The sequence below is a fragment of the Lissotriton helveticus genome, chromosome 3_1 (assembly GCF_964261635.1).
Source record: "Lissotriton helveticus chromosome 3_1, aLisHel1.1, whole genome shotgun sequence".
Taxonomy (NCBI): Eukaryota; Metazoa; Chordata; class Amphibia; order Caudata; family Salamandridae; genus Lissotriton; species Lissotriton helveticus.
In genome coordinates, this window is record NC_136061.1 from 877272048 (window position 1) to 877292078 (window position 20031).

General features: G+C 40.7%; 1 long non-coding RNA gene across 1 annotated transcript in view; it reads left to right on the forward strand.

Annotated features, from left to right (window-relative positions):
* LOC144824773 (uncharacterized) overlaps positions 1-20031 on the forward strand; it is a 141299-nt gene that overhangs the window by 91128 nt on the left and 30140 nt on the right. The window contains exon 2 of the long non-coding RNA XR_013609110.1: positions 12303-12354. This is a non-coding gene — a long non-coding RNA (uncharacterized LOC144824773). The remainder of the gene's footprint in view (positions 1-12302; positions 12355-20031) is intronic.

Sequence of the window (20031 nt, forward strand, 5' to 3'; positions counted from 1 at the left end):
AAAAATGAAGTAGTTTAAGGCTTTGGGCAGTACCAATAACTCCAAAGGTATATTTGCATATAATTGTATTTTAAAAGCAGCCTGCAAAGCAAGACTGCTTTTAAAATGACAACAGGCAACACTGCAGTGCACACTTAAGTACATTAAATGTAATGGGCCTCTAAACTTACATGCCCTACCATATACTAGGGATTTACAGGTCAGGTAGGTTGTCAGCACCTACGGCATTGCATTCCAAGGGGAAAGCTGCTTTCAGCTCCATTTCAACTGAGTAAATGACCAAGAGAAATGTCTTGTACATTGGAAGTTAGAGGGCAGTGGTCAAGGGAGATGAGTGAACGAAGCCTTAACAGAGAGAACAAGGCCTATAAGGCATGAGTCCTCAAATATCTAAATGAACTGTTGAGATGCGGCTGACATGCCAGCTACCTAGGATTGATAGCGCATGGCAGAATTACACCAGCAGCATTCATCCAAAATGCTAGTCCTCGAGACTTGTACCAAATTCATCCCAATGCTGAGGCTCCCAAAGAGCCATTTCATGTGCAGAAAGAAGAATAAGGAAGCATTTTTGTTTAAGAAGCCTTAATCAGATAGCAGCGGTGTGAGAATCAGCTTAACTCTTCATATTAATAGTCACAAAGATAAGAAATGTTTTTAAAAGCAAGCACATTTATTGATACTTTTGAGTCCTGATTATTCACACTGAATCAGATCAATTTCACTGCTGTTGGCTATACAATAATTTGTATGATTTTATATGAGTGACATTGGTATTAGAATTGCATAGGTCTGTCACTGCCATCTGAATAACAAATGCTACAGTTTTAGGGTCAGATGTAGAGAATGCATCATCATCAACAAAGCTATATTCAATTAGCCATAGACCATCATAAAAGCACAAATATTAGAATGATAATATATGACAACACAGGTAAAAAAAAACTACAAATAAGATCTGTCCAATTAATTAAAAAAACAATGACTTACAAAGGTATATGGAAGACATTAAAAAGTATCCAATGGATTTACAAACAATATGATTATATAATATTACTTAAAAACAATAATGCAGATCTACATTTAAAAAGCCCTTGCTACATAGCTGAAAACTAGTTAATAGCCGTCTTACCCAAGGGTTATTGACTCAAATTATGTCAGATTCTGCCTCCAGGGTTTTTTCTACCATGGCATATAGTAAGATCATTGGTTTCTTACATTTTTCCATCTCTTTTTTTTGACAGTGGTTGATTTGATGAGGCAAGGTGTATAATTCAGGTCTACCAAGAATGTCGGTGACTTGCTTAATATGCCTCAGCCAAGTATTTGTTTGCCCTAATCGCACTTGAGTCAATCCTCTATTACTTTCCAGTTGAGAGTGGCTTGTTTGTTACACCAGATTGAAAGCGGAAGCAATGGGGCAACCTATATTTGATCTGCCACATAACTCAGACCTGGTTCGTCAGAAAGAAAATATTGAGGGTTGCTCAGAGATAGACCTAATAAACACCTGCAGAATCTAATGTATTCAGTTTGCAATCTTTTAGCTTCACTGCAGCCCCAGGTTGCAGCCTTATAAGTCAGAATTGGCAAACATTTGCGCATATATATTTTAATAGAGCCCCTACGGGGTTATTCCCAACACTCTTGGTAAAATTGAATGGAACTCCCACCAATTGGTTGAACTTCAAACATCTTCAAATATTAGAAAGGCAAGGGGCCCATATGTTAAGGGAGTCAAATTTAACTCCTAAATGAGACCCGCTTGCCTTTAATGAAAAACGTTCTCAAATTACTGGGGTTTGCCTCACAAGTCATACAGTATGTTTCTGAAGCATTTTTCTGTAGTTCGAGGTTGTGCATGAATTCTAAAAAGTATTAATTAACCCTTTGAGACGAGCCATGGGTGGGACATTTGCACTGCATTATCTGCATAAAGTTAGGCGGGAATGGGGGTAGTATTAATTTTGACCATATACTTTTCAGAGAAAACCAGGAAAGTAAAATAGGCTAGGTTATACAAAAGGTCATGTCCAAAACACATCCCTGACATACTTCTTGTTTCAGCTCAAAAAAGTTTTTGAAGCCTTGACTTCAAAATGCGGAGCTCATAGGAATTCCACTATGCCTTGGTCCTAACTCATCGCAAGCAATATGCTCCATACTTTTGACTTGTTGGGCCAGTCTCAAGCACTACTAAGGACAATAGAAGCGAGATACAATGACCCCTTCAGAGCAACAGCATGTTTGCCCACAATCAAATAAGGATTGAGGCACTTCTCCTGTGTTTCAAGCCCTTCCCTTAAGCTGCATTAGACTAGTGTTAGCAAGTCAGACTCATTGATCAAGTTCAAGTTCTTTTGTAATGCAATTCACCCAACAACATTCACAACAGATCCAATACAAGGGAGGATCATTCCCATGTCCTCTATGAATACGAGCACAATAACTGCTGGTAGCCACAATAACGGAAGATGGGAAGCTATTGCAGAGTTTAAGGCTTTATTTATTACCGGTGCCCATAAATCGGAATTTGCTTTATACAGATCCATAGGGACCCCGTCAGGGCCACGGGCTTTATTAGATGAACTTTGGTTAAAGGCAGTCACAACGTCTTGTAGCTCAAACATGATATCCAGAGGAAAATGAGCTTGTTCTTCAGGCAGAGTTTCTGCCTCTTCTGGGCCAATCTGGTAAATAATCTGAGAAGTTCTCTTCCCATGCATCAGATCTGATATTTGTCCCAAGACCATTAGTTAAACCCATGGTGGCATTGTTTGTATATACAACTTTGTAAAAATCTCTAGAATTGTTCAACACACAGGCACTAACTAACTTGTCCTAGGTTTCCTCCCTCATATCTATTTTCCTTTTCTTTATTTGTAATGTGTATTTACCCCTACAGTTAGCAATGCTATAACTTCCCTTACTATGGGTGTATTACTTAAAGGTATTCTTAACTGCCTGTTTCCCTCCCAGAATTTCCTATTAAACCAGCTAGACTTAGTGAGCATGAAGAGATTAGGATGCCTCAATAGAGTTTTTTTTAATACATTTTTTTCAGAGAAACAAAAGCATCAACAGTTGAAACATTGGTGGGTTTTCAGCAGATAAAAACGGATTTATCAGATTTATGTTAGCTTTAAAAACTGTGCAAAAAATAATCAAACACTTCTCAGGCATCAGGGTGCAAATGGGAGGCATATTAATAGATAATTCAGATTGTGATCACTATAACTGCTTTTCTTGGTTTCCCCAGACTGAACATACATATGCATGGACCTTAAAATAAATCAATAATCTATAATTGTTCCTTGCCCCCAACAGGTGAAGGTAGCAATTTGTTTTCTCAACTCCTCCCAACATTTCAACAAAATTACAAAGGTCAAACCTCAATAAATGTTTGAGGAGATTGCCCCCTTCTATCCATTTTAGACTGATGTGGCACAATTGCCTATTGGAGAACGCGCTAGGTCATAAAAATGAAGTCTGTTGTACAATCATATTCTGAATCTGTTTTCTACGATATGGAGGAGTCTTCTTCATCAAAACTTGACCTACCGCCGGGCGCCATTTCAAATACGCTTCCGGCCAGTAAACCTCCTGAAGCTTCCTCAAAACGAACAAAAACAAAAGCCCTCTGTCTCCAGTAAGCCCGTCCTCACCTGCCATGGATATTATTCTCAAGGAGATTCGTGCACTGACACCCTTCGTTAAAGACACGAAAAAACTCTGCAAAATTTAGACAAAAAGTGGTCTTCATTGGAGTCTTGTGTGTCTGTGGTGGAACAAAATACTGACCTTCTTTAGTCCTCTTCCTCTCGTATCACTGTTTTGGAATCTGAGATTTCTCTCCTCAAGAGGCATACCAAAGATTTAGAAAACCAAAACCATAGGATCAACCTCCGAATCTACGGTCTTCCAGAAAACATCGAAGGCTCGCAATCCTATAACGTTCTTTCAGACCTTTGTGCCAAAACGTTTGGAAATGTCTCCTATCTCTTCCCTCAACATTCAGAGAGCTCATAGACTGGGTCCCAAGTCCTCAACTAAGCCTTGTGGAGTTATTATGTTCTTCTTGCAATATACTGTCCATATGCAAGTCCTGTCTGTAGTTAAATCCCAAAAACAAATTTTTGGGGAGGGTCACCGTCTTTATTATTCTCAAGATGTTGCCAAGGTTACAGCGGATCGTCGCAAACAATTTCTAGATGTTCGTCCTTAGTTGCGCTCCCTCAACGCCAGATATTGTTTACTTCATCCCTGAATTTTCAAGGTCACCTATAAAGACAGGACTACGTCGTATTAAGATCCAAAACGTCTGCAAGAATTTCTTCATCAACAAGGAGCTACGACCTTGGACATTTCAAATCCTACATGATTTGCTTCTCTCGATTTGTCTTGTTTTATTTGAATGTATCTTGTCTATGTTGCTCTCCTTGATTGTTGTTGTTCGCTTTTCATAATACAATGTTTCCCTCCTTGTTTTACTTCTTGTTTATTATTCCCTCTTGTATTATACTGGTCTCTTCTTTTCACTTGCTTTCCCATTTCATTTCCCTTTTCAGGTGTAATTTCTCCTCATCACATACGCCCTTGTGGTCTCTTCCATGTACTGCTCTACCTCTGATTCTTTAAGAGTTCGGCTGGTTTCTGCTGATTTTGTCGTCATTTTCTGGTGTCTCCATCCCCCACCTCTCGTTTTGTGTCTTAGGTATGTGTTTCAGTCGTCTTTTGTTTGATACTCTTTGTTCTCAAGTACTTTTATATGACATGTACTGTCTCCTTGTTCTTTGTTCTTATTCTGTTTTCTTCCAGATCCTCTGTCTCTTCCTTCTATTCTTACCTTCCCTCGCCTCTCTTATCCTTGCTATCTTCCCTTACTGTTTCTTCCGTTTCCAATGCTTTCTCTTACCATTAACATTGTTTGCAACACTGTTTGCTTAATGTTTGCTTATGTGTTTTCTTTTTGGTTACATTCAGAGTTACAACTTGCAATGTTAAAGGTTTAAATAATCCTATTAAGAGACGACGATTGCTAACTCATTTAGCTAAGTTACACTCTGACATTGCTCTTCTACAAGAATCGCTTTTGTCTGATATTGAAGCTGCTAAACTCAAAAAATGTTAGGTGGGCAATGTTTTTTCCTCTCCTGCCTTCGGAGAGAAAAATGGTGTTGTGATTCTCTGTCATAAAAAGTTTCATGTTACTGTTACTCATCACGATTCTGATTCTGAAGGTTGTTGGATTATTGTTAGATTGCTTATAGATAAGATACTGTTAGTTATCTTTAATGTTTACTGCCCAGTTTCTATTGATAAATCATTTTGGACCTTAATATCTGATAAATTACTTACATTTGCAGATGAATATATCATTTTTGGAGGTGACTGCAATCAAATTCACAATCCTATTTTAGACAGACATTCTCCAGTTAGTTTGTTCACACTAAAATGCACACCCAATTTACCTCCATCGTTCGTCGTAAATCTTTAGTTGACATCTGGAGATCATGTCACCCGGATTTTGAGAATATAGTTATTACTCGCCCTCACATCACTCACAGTCTCGTATTGATTACTTCTTTTTAAGTAAGTCCTTAGCTCAACATGTTACCCAGTCTTAGAAAGGTTCTATTTTAATATCTGATCATGCCCCAGTTTTTGTTGATTTTGATCTGCTACCCTTTGTCCCTGGTGCTGGTAGGTGGCGTTTCAATAACTTGTTACTTACGGACCCTGATTTCACTTGCCGATTCAGTTCTTTTGTTTGTCATTAACACAACCCCAGACTCCTCCCCTGCCATGATTGGGGACTCCTTTAAATCCGCTGTGAGAGGCTTCATAATTAACTTTGTTTCCCAGAAAAAAAAAGAATCTGAGAAGCAAACCACTCAGTTACTCTCTAAAATGAAACAATTAGAATGCGCCTACTATCACAAAAAAAACGGACTCTTTGTTAAAACCTCTCCTCGAGGCTAAACTTACTTTTAATCGACTATCTACAGAAACTGCTACCTCCTATCTTTTGAAGAGTAATGCTCGCTATTATGGGGTCAAAACAAGATGGGGAAGTTATTAACTAATTAATTAAAAGTAAGGCGTGACAGAACTAGAATAGAATCTTTACAAAATTCTGCTGGTACTCCCCTTTTTAAAGATGAAGATATTTTAAATGAATTTGTTTCCTTTTATAAACATGTATATTCCCCTGAATCTCAACCAACCTTGTGTGAGCTCTGTTCATATTTTCAATCCATCCCTCCTCCATCCGCCGACATTGATTTTGACTCCTTAGAAATTAATATCACTTTAGCCGAACTAACTCATGCTATTTCGAACTTACGTTGGGGTAAAGCTCCTGGACCTCATGGGTTTACGATTGAATTTTAGGAATATTTTTCCAAACTTCGCCTTCCACACCTTCTTCTCTTTAATTCCTTCATCCTGCATGGTTCTTCGCAGGGCACTTTTCAAGAAGCCATGATCTGCTTAATCCCAAAAGAGAACAAAGATCCCTCCCAGTGCAAAAACTATTGCCCCATCTCTTTAGTCAGCACTGATTATAAGATTTCTGCAAAACTTCTAGCTTTACGGATTGACCCTATTTTACCTCACCTCATTGGTCCGGAACAATCTGGTTTTGTTAAAGGGCATTTATCTTCTAACAATTCCAGAGTCTTTTTTAATGTCCTTACTAAGGCCTCTTCCTTAGACCACCCTCTTGCTGCTTTAGCCTTAGACACCGAAAAGATGTTTGATAGGATTTGATGGGATTTTCTTTTTCAGGCTTTAAAATGGATTGGCTGTCCTCCTAAATTGATTTCTTTGATTTCCCTCTTGTATTCTGACCCCAAGGCTTCTATTTTTTTAATGGGAAAGTTTCATCCTATTTTTCTCTTATTAGGGGGGTCCGGCAGGGCTGTCCCTTATCGCCCCTTTTATTTATAGTGGCATTGGAACTCTTTTTAACTAACATTAGACAGGACGTTCAGATCACCGGCTTTCAGCTCAGCCCTCAACAGGTTAAAATGCCTGTGTACGTGGACGATATCCTTCTGTATTGTTCCAATCCAGATACTTCACTCCCTCCCTTTTTACACCAGGTTGACATTATTTCCGGTGTATCTGGTTATCGCCTTAACCCTGATAATTGTGAAGTCCTGCCCCTTATTGTTTTATGTCTTAAACATTCTATTCTTCACACTGGCTTTTCCCTGCAACCTTCTAAGATAAAGTATTTAGGTTTATGGTTTTCATCGAAAATCCCCGACACCCTTAAATTGAATTTCAATCACATTACCAAAACGTTATCCGACTCCAATACCCAATGACATTCTCGTTTTCTTTCTTGGTGAGGTCGACCAGACTCTATTAAGATGATGCTCACTCCTTTAATTCTTTACTCCCTTTCTATGATACCTGCACATATTCCTGCTTATTATTTCAAGAAAATTTACTCACTTTTAGTGAAATTTCTCTGGAATAATGTATGTCCTCGTATAGGTTTGTCCATGCTGAAAAAAGATAAATACCATGGAGGTCTTAAATTCCCTGATTTCAAAACTTATCATTATGCTTTCTCCCTTAAGCAAGCCTCTCGCTGGATCTCCCCCAATCTATTTGCTTATCTTCCAGTGTGGTTATCCATAGAAAAGTTTCTTGTCTCTCTTTTCGATTTTCACAAACTCCTCGCTTTTACCCGCTCTATCTCTTCCTTACGCCCTTTTGTCATAGCCCATACCTGTAAGATTTTAAAGCCTCTCTTGCCCTCTTCTTATCCCTTTTCAACTTCATTATCCGAACAAACTATCTGGCATAGTAAATCTTTGCAAATCAAAAATCGTCCCATTTATTGGTAATCTTGGTATTCTAGAGGTTTCCCAACTCGTAAAGAATCTAACTCCTTTATCCTTTCCTGCTCTTCAATCACGATTCTCCCTTCCTAATGCTTTCAAAACCCAGTATACTCTTTTACTTCCCTCTCTCAACCAATACCTTCTTAACCTTTCACCTATCTCTAATCCTCTCATTAAGTGCTCTACAATTTTTCCCTTATTAAACACCTTTCCCTCTGAATCTTCTATCTATAATCTTTTGCTGTCCAATTCTGTGAGGCAGAATTCAAAGACCATGATAGCTTTGGATCTATGCCGGAAATATCCCAGCAGTTCAATTGTAGACATCTAACTTGGGTGGCCACACATAAGATGTTAGTGTATTTCCATTGGTGGAGCAGGCATTCCCAGTTGATACAATAACATCAACCGTCTATCAGGCACATGCATCAATATTGCATTTTGCAATTCCTAAATTGCGAAAAATAAGGAATCGCAATTAAGGAATTGCAAAATGCAATGCATCAAGAAATCGCTAAATAAATTGCGATTTCTTAATATTCCTTAATTGCGACTCGCAATTAAGGAATACCTCCCCATTCATTCCTATGGGCCTAGAGGCCCATAGGAATGAATGGGAAGACATTCCCAATTTGCGATTAGCAATTAGCGAATCGCAAATTGAGAATGCGATTTCAAGGGTGCAGGGGCGTCCATAGGACACCCTGTTGCACCCCTGAAATCAATCTGTACACAGATGTTGTGCACACACATGCCCTAAGGGCATGTGTGTGCACAACATGAAACTTTAAAAAATGCACAAAGTGCAGTTTTTCAAAGTTTTCGCAAATTACCATGAGGTTCAACCTCATGGTAATTTGCTCCCCCTAATTGCGAAATTGAAATTTTTTAAAGTTTCATGCATTGCATTTAAGGAATCGCAAAATGCGATTCCTTAAATGCAATCGCAATTTGAGAATTCGCAAATATTTGCGAATTCTCAAATTGCGTGGGCCTTCACCCTTCATGCATTCCAAAAGCAGATTTTGCGATCGCAAACGGCCGATTTTTGCGATTCGCACCGCTTGCGATCGCAAAATCCTTTGATGCATGTGCCTGTTTGTTCCTGTAAGAAAGTGCCTTTTTTGACATGTTAGCCCCCACTTTATGCCTGGAAAATTATGAGGTTTTGACGGTAGTATACAGAGTCCCTGCCAACATGGTCTCCTGTGCCATTGCTTCTTCACTAAACCTGTTCCTCAATTGGTTCTTCAGGCCCCTTATATGTCCTTAGTAAGTGGTAACTGGATTCCTAGAGCATTGGGACTGAAGAGGGTCCCCTAGAGACCCCTCAACTAGGCCATGCAGATGGCCACAGCATCTTGCATGCTCTGGTGCAAGCAAACAAAGTCGACATGACTCACTACCTGAGTGCATTGCCAAATAGCACTGCCTAAGGTATAGGTAAGTCACCCTTCTAGTAGGCCTTACAACCCTAAGGCAGGGTGCACTATATCATAGGTGTGGGCATATCTGCATGAGCAGATATGCCCCTTCAATATTTAAGTCTCTTCTTAGATATTGTAAGTGCCAAGGTAGCCATTGAGAGTGCATAGGTTGGAAACTCAACAACTTGAGTTCCCAAGCATCAAGAGGGCTTCTCTGAACCCAGGAGTGTTTAGTAAGAAACTACTCTCAATAAACCCACACTGATGCCAGGGTGAGGTTTATTGAAACACGTTGTTGCAGAAAGAAGAATGACTCGGTTGAGTTGATTAGAAGGAACATTTAATGTAGATACAAAGAAGTAAAGGCCCACAGGAGACAAAAGGGAAATGGACTGACCAGGTCAAAAGGGTAACGATATCTGACCTGACAGTTCGAATGACGTCACATTTATAGCCACGGAACATTTGGAGTTGACTCATAGTGACGCATAGCATAGTACAACAATGGAAAAAAGACATACATTTTGCCAATGACTACAACAATGTGGAGACTTACAAAAACTAAATGTGAGTACTTAAACAACACACATACTTAGAGGGCACCTGAAAACCTACCAACCCTGGTTTGTCACAGACTGGCTTTAGGCAGCCTTCCACCACCAGACATGTTTCTGGACCCCTGTGTCGAGAGCCTCCGCTTTCTGGGACAAACAAAGCACATCCTGGGCAGAGATGTCACACCTGCTCCCCAAAGGTGTGCACTGTACTCAAGAGGTAAGCTTTAAAGGCCTGCTGCCTTTGTAATGCAACCTTCAGCCTCTGCTGTAAGCAGCAGACGGCAGCCCCTGGTTTAGACCTCCACTTTAGGAAGAATAAGAGGTGTGCCACCTCTGCCAACTCCACCCGTAAGGTGCAGGTGGCAGGTGAAGCACATTATTCAGTCCCCACCATCTTGAAGATGGTGGAACTCCTCTAATCAGGGCTAGGACTATGCTCTCTCACACTAAAGGGTGGCATAATTGAGGGTTTAGACACCCCAGGTAAGGTGCCTATTGGCCCTACTTGTCACTCCATTTAAAATGCCCATAAATCTAGTATTTATTTTGCTCCCTGAGACCTTGGAAGAAGAAGGACAAAGAAGACGCCATGCAGACAAGACTGTCAATGCCCACTGACTTGACCCCTAGCCATACTGGCCTGTCATGCAGCCAGCGACCTCCACAACCCCTGGGAGGACTGTCTGCCTTCGGGAAATACCAGAACTCCAGAGGATAGCAACTCTGTCTGCAAGAAACTTATACAGAGGACTCTGCTGCTCTTTGGATCCGCAATCCCCTACCACTCTGCACCCAACACCTCCGGCCTGTGCTTAGGTGGCCCACTGATCCAGAAAATGTTCCCCAGAGATCCTGAGTCCAAGTCCTTCATAGACTGACCCCTCCTGTACTGGACGACAATGCCTGCAGTGTGAATCCAAAGGCTCCCCCCAACCGAGACCGGCTTCGGTAAGAGAACCCTGACATTAAAGGGCACCCCTGCACTCAAAGCCCCTGGGCCCTGAGGAGCTCAAATGATGGTGTTCCTATGACCTACAGCATCCCAACTAACCTCTGCTTTCACTGGTTTCCTTTGTGCAGCCTCCAGATCATCACCAGCAGCCTGTTTTCTAAACTGAGTTTCTCCATTGAATTTCATTGGCGCCCGACACCATGTTTGCATCTTGCACCCAGCCACCACTGTGCTACTGGTGGTGTATGTTTGGTGCTGCCTTTTGGCCCTGCCTGCACTTGACTAAAAATCTAAGGCTTCAGTCCTGCCGCCGCTATACTTACCTGCAAAGCAGTGTGTCTTCAAGCGAATCTCTGGGTTCTGTGCAAGGTATTACCACCTAGTGGTAAACCATATTCAGGGTCAGCTTCCTACAGTTCCTCAGATCAGATAGTGGAGAAAAATGGTCGTAAGTTGGTACCTGGACTCCTATATAAAACAAGAATTGTTTTGTTGCGTACACTGCAAATGCTTGTAAAAAACCTCAGGGTTATAAGACGGATGTGTTCCTTATTCCTTTGAACTAAATGGTTCTGGTAAAGAAGATGCTGTGCTAAAGCTGGAAATTTACAATTGATGACTATTCAGTCTCTTGTAAGGGATTTCTAAGAAGGTCCAGTAGGATCGAGGTCAGAGTCAGAAGGCCTGCAGGGCTGCATCTCAGTCACAGTCTGCAGCGGTTCGGTGATAATTTCCAGCACAGAAATGCTTAGCATGAATGCTGTTTATATAATAAAGTACTGTTCTTATCAAACATTGGCAGAGGTGCAGCGCAGCTCGTTTGGTTTCGTCCAGCTAAAATGAAGTATCTCTAATTAGCACAGAAAGAACTGAAAATAGTCGCAATGTGTTCTTCATGTATGACCCTGGAATAAACTGTATAGACTATGGGGCCTCAGTGCCTGTCAGAGATGCACATATGGCACATTCACACATTAGCAGAAAGTGTGGCAAAAGGCACAATGAGAAAGAGATGTCAATCTAAGGAGATGAATCTAAAATGGAAAATACAGGTCAGCCACTTGGCACCCTCCCTTTGGTCATGAAGAATAATTATTCAGTAAAAGCTAGCTACTATATATAATACAAAACTTTATTCATATAAGCACAATAAAAGCCATCAAAAATGGCAATGCAAAAACCCCACAAACTGATAAAAAAATAATCAAATCATTAAAGAAAAATGCTGAATTAAAATAGTCAATGAGGTGTCCGTACCACAGGACGGTAGCTTTGAAAGGAGCCTGTATCTGCAGGGGACAGATCCACAATAGCCTGGATAGCAAATTCCAAAGAACCAACTTGGTCAGTACCAACCTATTGCTTGGCAGAAACAATACTTTACACTTAGTACAATTAAATGCGTTTATTTATGAAATACTGTATAGATAGGTATACACACTTTTCAGGATAAGGACAGTTCTGATGTTTCAGGAGTATGACTTGATGTTTTTCTTCTCTCTTCTAGGTTGGTCCTGAGGTTCTCCCACCGGTTCCCTGAAGAGAAAACCAAACCATAGGTAAGTGTTATGCTCTCAATGGGGTTCTTTTTCTAACCTTATAAAAGTAGTACTTCTATTTTCTCTGACTTGCTCTGATAATCTATATTTCCTCCCTATTTGTGTTCTCTTACTCTCGCCACCAAAGAATGGGAAAAAACACAACCTTTCAGTTCCACCTCTTGTAGGGATTCCGCAAAAGTCATGAGGAAGATTTGCTACTTGCTGTTTATTACGCAAGACCCTTATTTCTGTTATCGTGCACAACTCTATAACTCCTGCAATATCATGGATATTCTTATTTCTGATGAGGTGCTCAGAACTGATACAATACTATGATTCAGATGATAGCCTTTGTTCTCTTTTTGTGGTGCTGAGAAAATTGTCAATGTGCTTTTCTCACAATTATCATACTTAGAAAATGCCAAAGTGCTCTTTTTCCCAATTATAGTGCTTGAAAATATCAAGGTGTTCTTTCCCCAATTATCCTGCTCAGTACAGGCAAATCTCGTTTCAGTATTTTTTATCTGGTAGAATGCCCTCCTGTTACCTCCCCACTCTTCGCCCTCCAAAACCGCATACGGTTGCGCACCTTGGTGAGCCACACTCCTCCTGGAGCTTGGTCGGGTGAAGTGTCTATCCGGCAGGGTCCTTGGCTCCCTTGTTGTTTCACAATTTGTCCTGCTGCTTCAAATGCCAGGATCACTCAGCGAGTCCTTGCTGTTTGTCTTTGTCGAGGTGTTGGTCCTCGCTGGAAGCACTCCTCTTCTCCATAGTCTCCACATCTTCTGAATAGGTGATGAAGGATCTTACTCTTCTTCTTCCTTCCTCTCCTAGAGCTGAAGTCCATCCGACCTTTTTCCTGTCTTTGATTTTATCTCCACCCCCACTGTTTGTCCTTCCTTTGTTTCGATGGTGATACGTTCAAATCAGCCAAGCAGCGGATCTTGGGTAAGTCCTCCCGAGTCAGGCGGGCATACATCCTTCATCCTCACACAACCTCATCGGCAGAACCCGAGAGCGCGGTCTGACATGTAGCCCTAGACAAAGAGCCAGACACCATAGATCCTGGAGTAGAAGCATCTATCCAATCTGCCATGGGCATCTCATAATAAGCATTTTGAAGCAACAGTAGCAACACAGGACAGCAGTGGAGATGCACCCTCTATGGCTACACAAGCAGATCTATGTCTGTAGTTTGCAACAACTGCAAGCGAGGCATTTGTTTAGTACACTTTCAAAAGAGCACCAGATGCAGCTAAAAACAGGCTTTTACACTCTGAAACCACAGAGACCAGAAAGCCAAAGACCAGTTGCTGTTTAAACCCAGTAAGAAAAAGAATCCAAAGTGCTGCAACATGCACAGATGGACGTGTGGTAATTCCATCACCATTAGGCCTTGCTGTGGAACATTCATTGCAGAAAGACAGAAATGGAACCAAAACATCAATCAACAGGAATAATACCATGAAATGCCTCCTAATATACTGGAAAAGAGTGAGTGTATAAAAGACCAAACCATTCCAAGTACAGTCTGAAATGCCGAAACAAATCCAGAAGCAATCATTATTAAAAAGTATACAGCACCAGCAGTGTTTGAAGCATCCAAAAAGTGGTGCACAAGTTCATCAAAATGTAGCTGCTAATTACAGCACAACACTGACTGTACTTCTGAGGAAGACATCACAACTTGGAGATCAAAAGTTTCTCAGGCAGATGTTAATGACAGGTCCTCTTGAAACAATAAGGTTTTTAGTCAGCTTAACCAATCAAAGTTAATATTAGAAATAGGGATTGTTCGCCCAAAGAAATGTTCTCAAGCCATGAGTAGGTGGATTGAGTACATTTATAAAGCAAGTCATGACCTTTGAACTGTTACAATGTAAGGGATACCTGGCTTCATTCCACAGTAACCTTAGTCAGTCAGAATCAAGTAACTTCCATTAGAAAGCAATAAGTAAAAACTTGGCTTTTCAATCAGTAGTTACTCATTCCAACAGTCTGCTCTACTGTCTTTTCAGCGCTGAGACACCTTGTGCACTATACAAATTACACAAATAAAAGAAATAAAATAAACTGTACCTTAATTGACTTTGACCATGTAAAAGAGCAGACATGCTATTTTGTATGATATCAAATGCAGATGATACAATAATATTAAATGAATAAATAGGAGTCAACAATGTAGTTATGCCATTATTATTTCGGAATTTTCTTGATCAATTTGTCGCAACCTTTCAGGAAGTTTATGTTGTAAAATTTTCCAAAGTTCATTATGAATAGCATACATGAAATGTTTAGAACGTGGATATTTTGTACCTATGAAAACATTTTGCAAATCCATGTTGTGGGAAAGAAGGGATAGATTTTGCTTAACAGCGGACAATGTGGAATATTCTATCCATTGCTGGTACACCTTACCTGCACTCTAGGTAGTTACTATACCTGAGTATTGTGACTGGGCATATCTAGGGTCTGGTGTGATAGCTTTAAAACTCTTAGAGGGGTGTAAAAAATGTGCAGTGCTGCCATTAGTGTCAAGAGGCCATACTAACCACCCATATGAACAGGAAAGTGAAGAGTTGTATGTACCATTCTACACCATTTAATTAAGTTTCTCTTCTATAATATTAATGTACTTCTGCCATTTAGAAAATTGTGCAACCTGAGGAATGCTCTGTGTGTTTAAATTCTTAATATTAGCTAGAACAAGACACACCTGTTTAAGGGTTTGGCAGACAGGTTTACTCCATCACAAATGTGACAGATTTCCCGTCCACCAAATTATAATTCCATTATGTCCTATAGAACTTGTATTTTGGCGGACGGGATATGCGTCATGTTTATGACAGAGTCTCCCATTTATTTATTTTTTCGGAGTTTTATATAGCGCGAACTAGAACCGAACCGAATCAGTTATCAGAGCGCTTTACATAGCACCAGTTACGTTACATGAGGACACACTTTCATTTTTTTAGGCATGGGGAGATTAAGTGATTTGCCCAGAATCACAGGGGGTTTTTGGCGTCGTTACCGAGACTCGAACCCAGATCCCCAGGTCCGAGGTCGAGCGCCTTAGCCGTTAGGCCAACCCCTCTCCCCAATTCACCAAACTCGTAATCAGCCCCATAGTCTGTTGTATTGATTTGTTAAAAATATAATTTGTCAAGGGATTACACAAGCCCTAAGTAAGGTATCACTGCCCTGGACCTGCCAAACCTTTGTACCCCAAATGTTTTCTAATCAATATTGTTTTTTCTAATATTCATAGCGCTGAATGGTCAATTTTTAAATAAAAGAATTCAAATAAATTAATTTTATTTGTGTCCGCATGTTTTTCATCGCCTGTGAAGGTGTCAGCTTCAAATAAAAAGAAACAGTTTCGGTGGGGACATGACTAGTAAAGTAAGCAAATGTATTCAAATACTGTTGAAGACGCCCTACAGGTGGTGTTAGGCAGTGTTCCCAGTGTGTATAGTTAAAAAGAGCATGTGGTGTACTAGCCCTGTGTAAATAATGATGAGCAGAATGATGGTAGCAAAACAAAATCCTAATTTTAGACTATTGTATAGGATTCTAATTCAGATAACATGTTTGATAAAGCCACAATGTCCCATTCATCAGCAATCGTTCGTCATGTAACAAAATCGTCCAGAGCAATCTTAAAAACAAATGGAATGTGTAAAGTTTTTGTGGGGCCAATAATTTTATATGGAACTTTATCTCAAACAGTGTCCTCAAGGATAGGAAATGCAGTAATGTGCATAAGGGACATGTATATTTGGACCTTCTGTCAGGAAGAATGGGGAGTAAGTACTTCAGCTACCTGTTCTGGGGAAGAATGATCTGGGAGATAGTTTCAATTAATCAACAGAAAAATACTGTCGCAAACCAATCCAGATGAAGAGAAGAACTAAGGAAAAGAAAATCCACATGTAGTATCATGGAATCAGATAAGACTGTTTAAACCCAGAGAAGGAAGGCTGTAAAGAATCTAGAAAACAAATCATTACTATCGGCAATATAACCGAAGTCAGTCCGAACAAAAACAGGAACCTCCTTAGGCAAAGGAGAGCGCTTTGGTAACTCCAAAGGTAGTTGATAATATATAATTTCATTGTTTGGTGCCGTAGTAGAAACAAGTGCAAGTTCATCATCATTAATAACGTTTTGAGCATCAATCGATCACTGTGGCCACACTCACAGAAATCGATAACATGAATCAACAGCCAATAAAAGAAATGTAAACATACCATTGGAATGGAGTGGTCCGCAATGGTCCAAATAGACACAATTTAGGGATTTATTAGAAACTAGAAGAGATGTCTGCTGTGGGCACACAGCGTGGAATTTTAATTTGTTGGCAAATGTCACAGCGAAGGACATGTTGTTTAGTGTATTTATAAAGGCCCTGCCACCAATAGCGTTTCTGTAATAAAAAAACTGTGGCCGCCACACCAGCATGCGCATATGCTCATCCTTCATATGCAGCAATTATTAGCTCTAACCTGCGGTCCTGGTTGGGTATCACTTGATCATTCAACCCAGGAATGTGAATAAATGGAATATGTTGGGAACTGGAAAGGAGTATTTTGTTGGAAAATGTTCACGTAGAGGCATGCCACTAGCCGAAGCAGTGACCTCAGCCAAAATGTCATCCTCTATTCTTGTATTTGAATGAGTAATCACAGCTACTAAGACTATCTGAACTGTCGCCTTGACAGGTTCATCTCACAGTAAATTCTCTACAACTTGTACACAAACACTTTGATGGTTTAACAGCTGTTTGAACTGAAACGGAATTTTTTCAATTGTTGCCAAATGCTATTCAGCATTAGAATATAAATGTGATTTATATGTAATCAGCACTGTTTCACCATCATTAATGGTGACATATGCATTACCAGTAGAACCCACAATTCTGCAGATGACTAAATTAGTTTTGTTTATACAAGTGTTTGGATGCAAGCATGTCTGTTTGCAATGTTCTAAGAACAGTAGTATGTTCTGTAGTCCAATATTTCTTTGAAAAATCTGAATGAATTAAATCGTACAACAGTTTAACCCACTGTGCGCAATCTGGTATGTATGTTTTACCAAAATTTAAGAAGTCTAAAAGTGAATTCATGTATTTGGTGGTTGGAGAAGAGCACTCTTCTGCAAGGAGTGTGGGGGAAGACATCTGCCTTCATTTGATCATTCATATCCTAAAAATAGGATCTTAGGAAAAGTAATTTTAGATTTCTTTTTAATTTAATTTATAGCCATGTTCAGCAAATACTCAAAATATATGTGATCTACTCTGGCCAAGTGTGTTTAAATCATCACCTGTGAGGGAATTGTCATCAACGTAAGATAAACGCTTATTAAATAATTTCTTGTACAAGTTAAGTTACACAGGCCGCAGACAGACCTGAGCTGTTCTTTTACCCATGTTGGAGTCAACTTAATTTTCCTTTAGACCTTGAAGTGGTAAACACCTTCAAATACCTGCTTTCTGCAGCACTTCCATGAGAACTCTCAGCATGTAAATGCACCTCTCAAAAAGCTTTAGCATGAAGGCTGTTTATATATATATATATTAAAGTACTATTCCTATCAAATGGTGGCAGAGGCACAGAGCAGCTCATTTGGCTTCGTCTAGCTAAAATGAAGTGTCTCCTAACAATCACAGAAAGAAAGGAAAACAGTGGCATTGTGTTCTTCACGTACAACCTTGGAACTAATTGTACAGACTACAGGGTATCAATGTCTGCCATAGATGCACAGTACATTGATGCGTTAGCAGAAAAAGTGGTAAAGGTCACTGCGGGCAAGATATGCTGCAATGGCACACCTTATTCTTCCATTGCACAGTACAATTTTGCTCGGTGCCAAGATCTGCACACGCATCAGATGGAATATTAAATTGATGATAGGATGGTTGCTGCTCATGTATAGCGTGACGATGGGGTCTCGGAACCTGTGTTTTTTCACATCGTGGGTATCTACAGTTATCTTGACAATTAAGTATGGGCATTAAAACGGGTGGTAGGTTAGAACACACTTTCGAGGGGGGTCCAACTAATGGAGTGTTGTGAATTGAAGTCTTAAATCGCTGTGAGCAATGGATGTGTAGTATTTCAAGCTCCGCAATCGTGTGTTGCCACAGAGGCAGTTAATTTTGCAATTACATTTTCCAATCAACCCAGATGGTCTACCAATGGGCAGACACAAGACTCAATATCATATTTAAATTTATCAAAGAAAAGATCCCAGTCACGGCCTCCCCCCTCCTGGGGAGCCCACATCACCCATAACCAAATGAGAAAGTGGATGTTGTTCAGCTAAAGTTTCAGGCTGAACTACAGGTCTCCTTGGCCTACTTTTTCTTTTCACTATGGGGCCAACATCACTATTATGGTCATGATCAAGAGCAGCTGGGTCACACTGAAGTGGTATTTTTACTTCAGGAACTTCCTATGATGCCCAGTTAAATTCCTGTCTATTATGCGGGAAAGAAGCATCATCACAATGATCTATTGAGAGTCATTCAGAGTGGTACTTTTTTGCTCGCCGTCTGGTTTTGAACTATTTTTCGACTTGCCCATATCTGCATGTTTATTCACCCGATAAAGACAATGTAACAGAAAGTGCCTCTGTAGTTAAGCCCTAACTAAACAACACAAATGTAAATGTAATGATGTTTTGTAAAGCGCATGTATCACCCCATGGGGTATCTCAGCGCTGTAGACCGCTGGGGAACCCGTCCTGGCTTTCCCTGTGAGATGGTCCCTACTGGGTATCTCCAAGGTGAAACCAGGCATCCCCAGCGTATGTGGGGGGCCGTTGTGGAGATGAGGCACGCTAATGCCCAGAGTTAACGAGTATGATCCCTGGTTAGAGTAGGCACCAAGGCGAGAATTATCGAGTCCATGGTCCACAACCCTGCCGCGTCGGGAATTGAACCCTGGTCCCGGGCAATCCTCTGCTTCCGGGTCTGCCGCCTCTAACCAGTGAGCCACACCACTCCACAATGTGGAGAAAGTCTAGGATAATAATCACAGTCAACCCTCCCCTCCTGGGTTTTCATACCAAAGTTCAGCTACAAATCTCTAGTCAATTGGGATAACAGTCCACAGAGAATACAACAATGGTATCAAATTAGAGGTAAAACAAAGATACCATGCAGATTATGCACGAGCCAATAGGGCTGACCCAGGCCAGTCTCTTCTGGACAATGATTGGTGCAGATGATCCCAGTCTTCACCCGCACGTGAAATACGCCACATGTCAGAAAATAGCATTATAAGCTTCTGTCCAGTCCAGCCCCTCCTGTTCCTCCACCCTTGCAGGCCAAGACACATTTCTGGGCAATGGAGTCCTTCGAGCAGCTCACACAACAGCAAGAATGCATCCCTCTGTGTGGGTCGGAAGAGTGCACTACAAGTGCTTGTTCAGTCCAGCCCCACCTGCTCCTTCACCCCTGCAGGGCAAGACAGTATTCTGGGCGATGGAGTCCTTTGGGAACCCACACAAACAGCAACAATGCATCCCCTGGTTAGAGAGTTATTTCCACATGGACACATCAGTTGACAATAAGGGGTCCATGCTCATGCACCTTCAAGACTATGGTCCAGCTTACTAGGTCTCATGAGCACGGCTATTGGAATTTCGTACTTCAGAGTTAGGGCCTGAATGGACAAAAGGCATGCACTC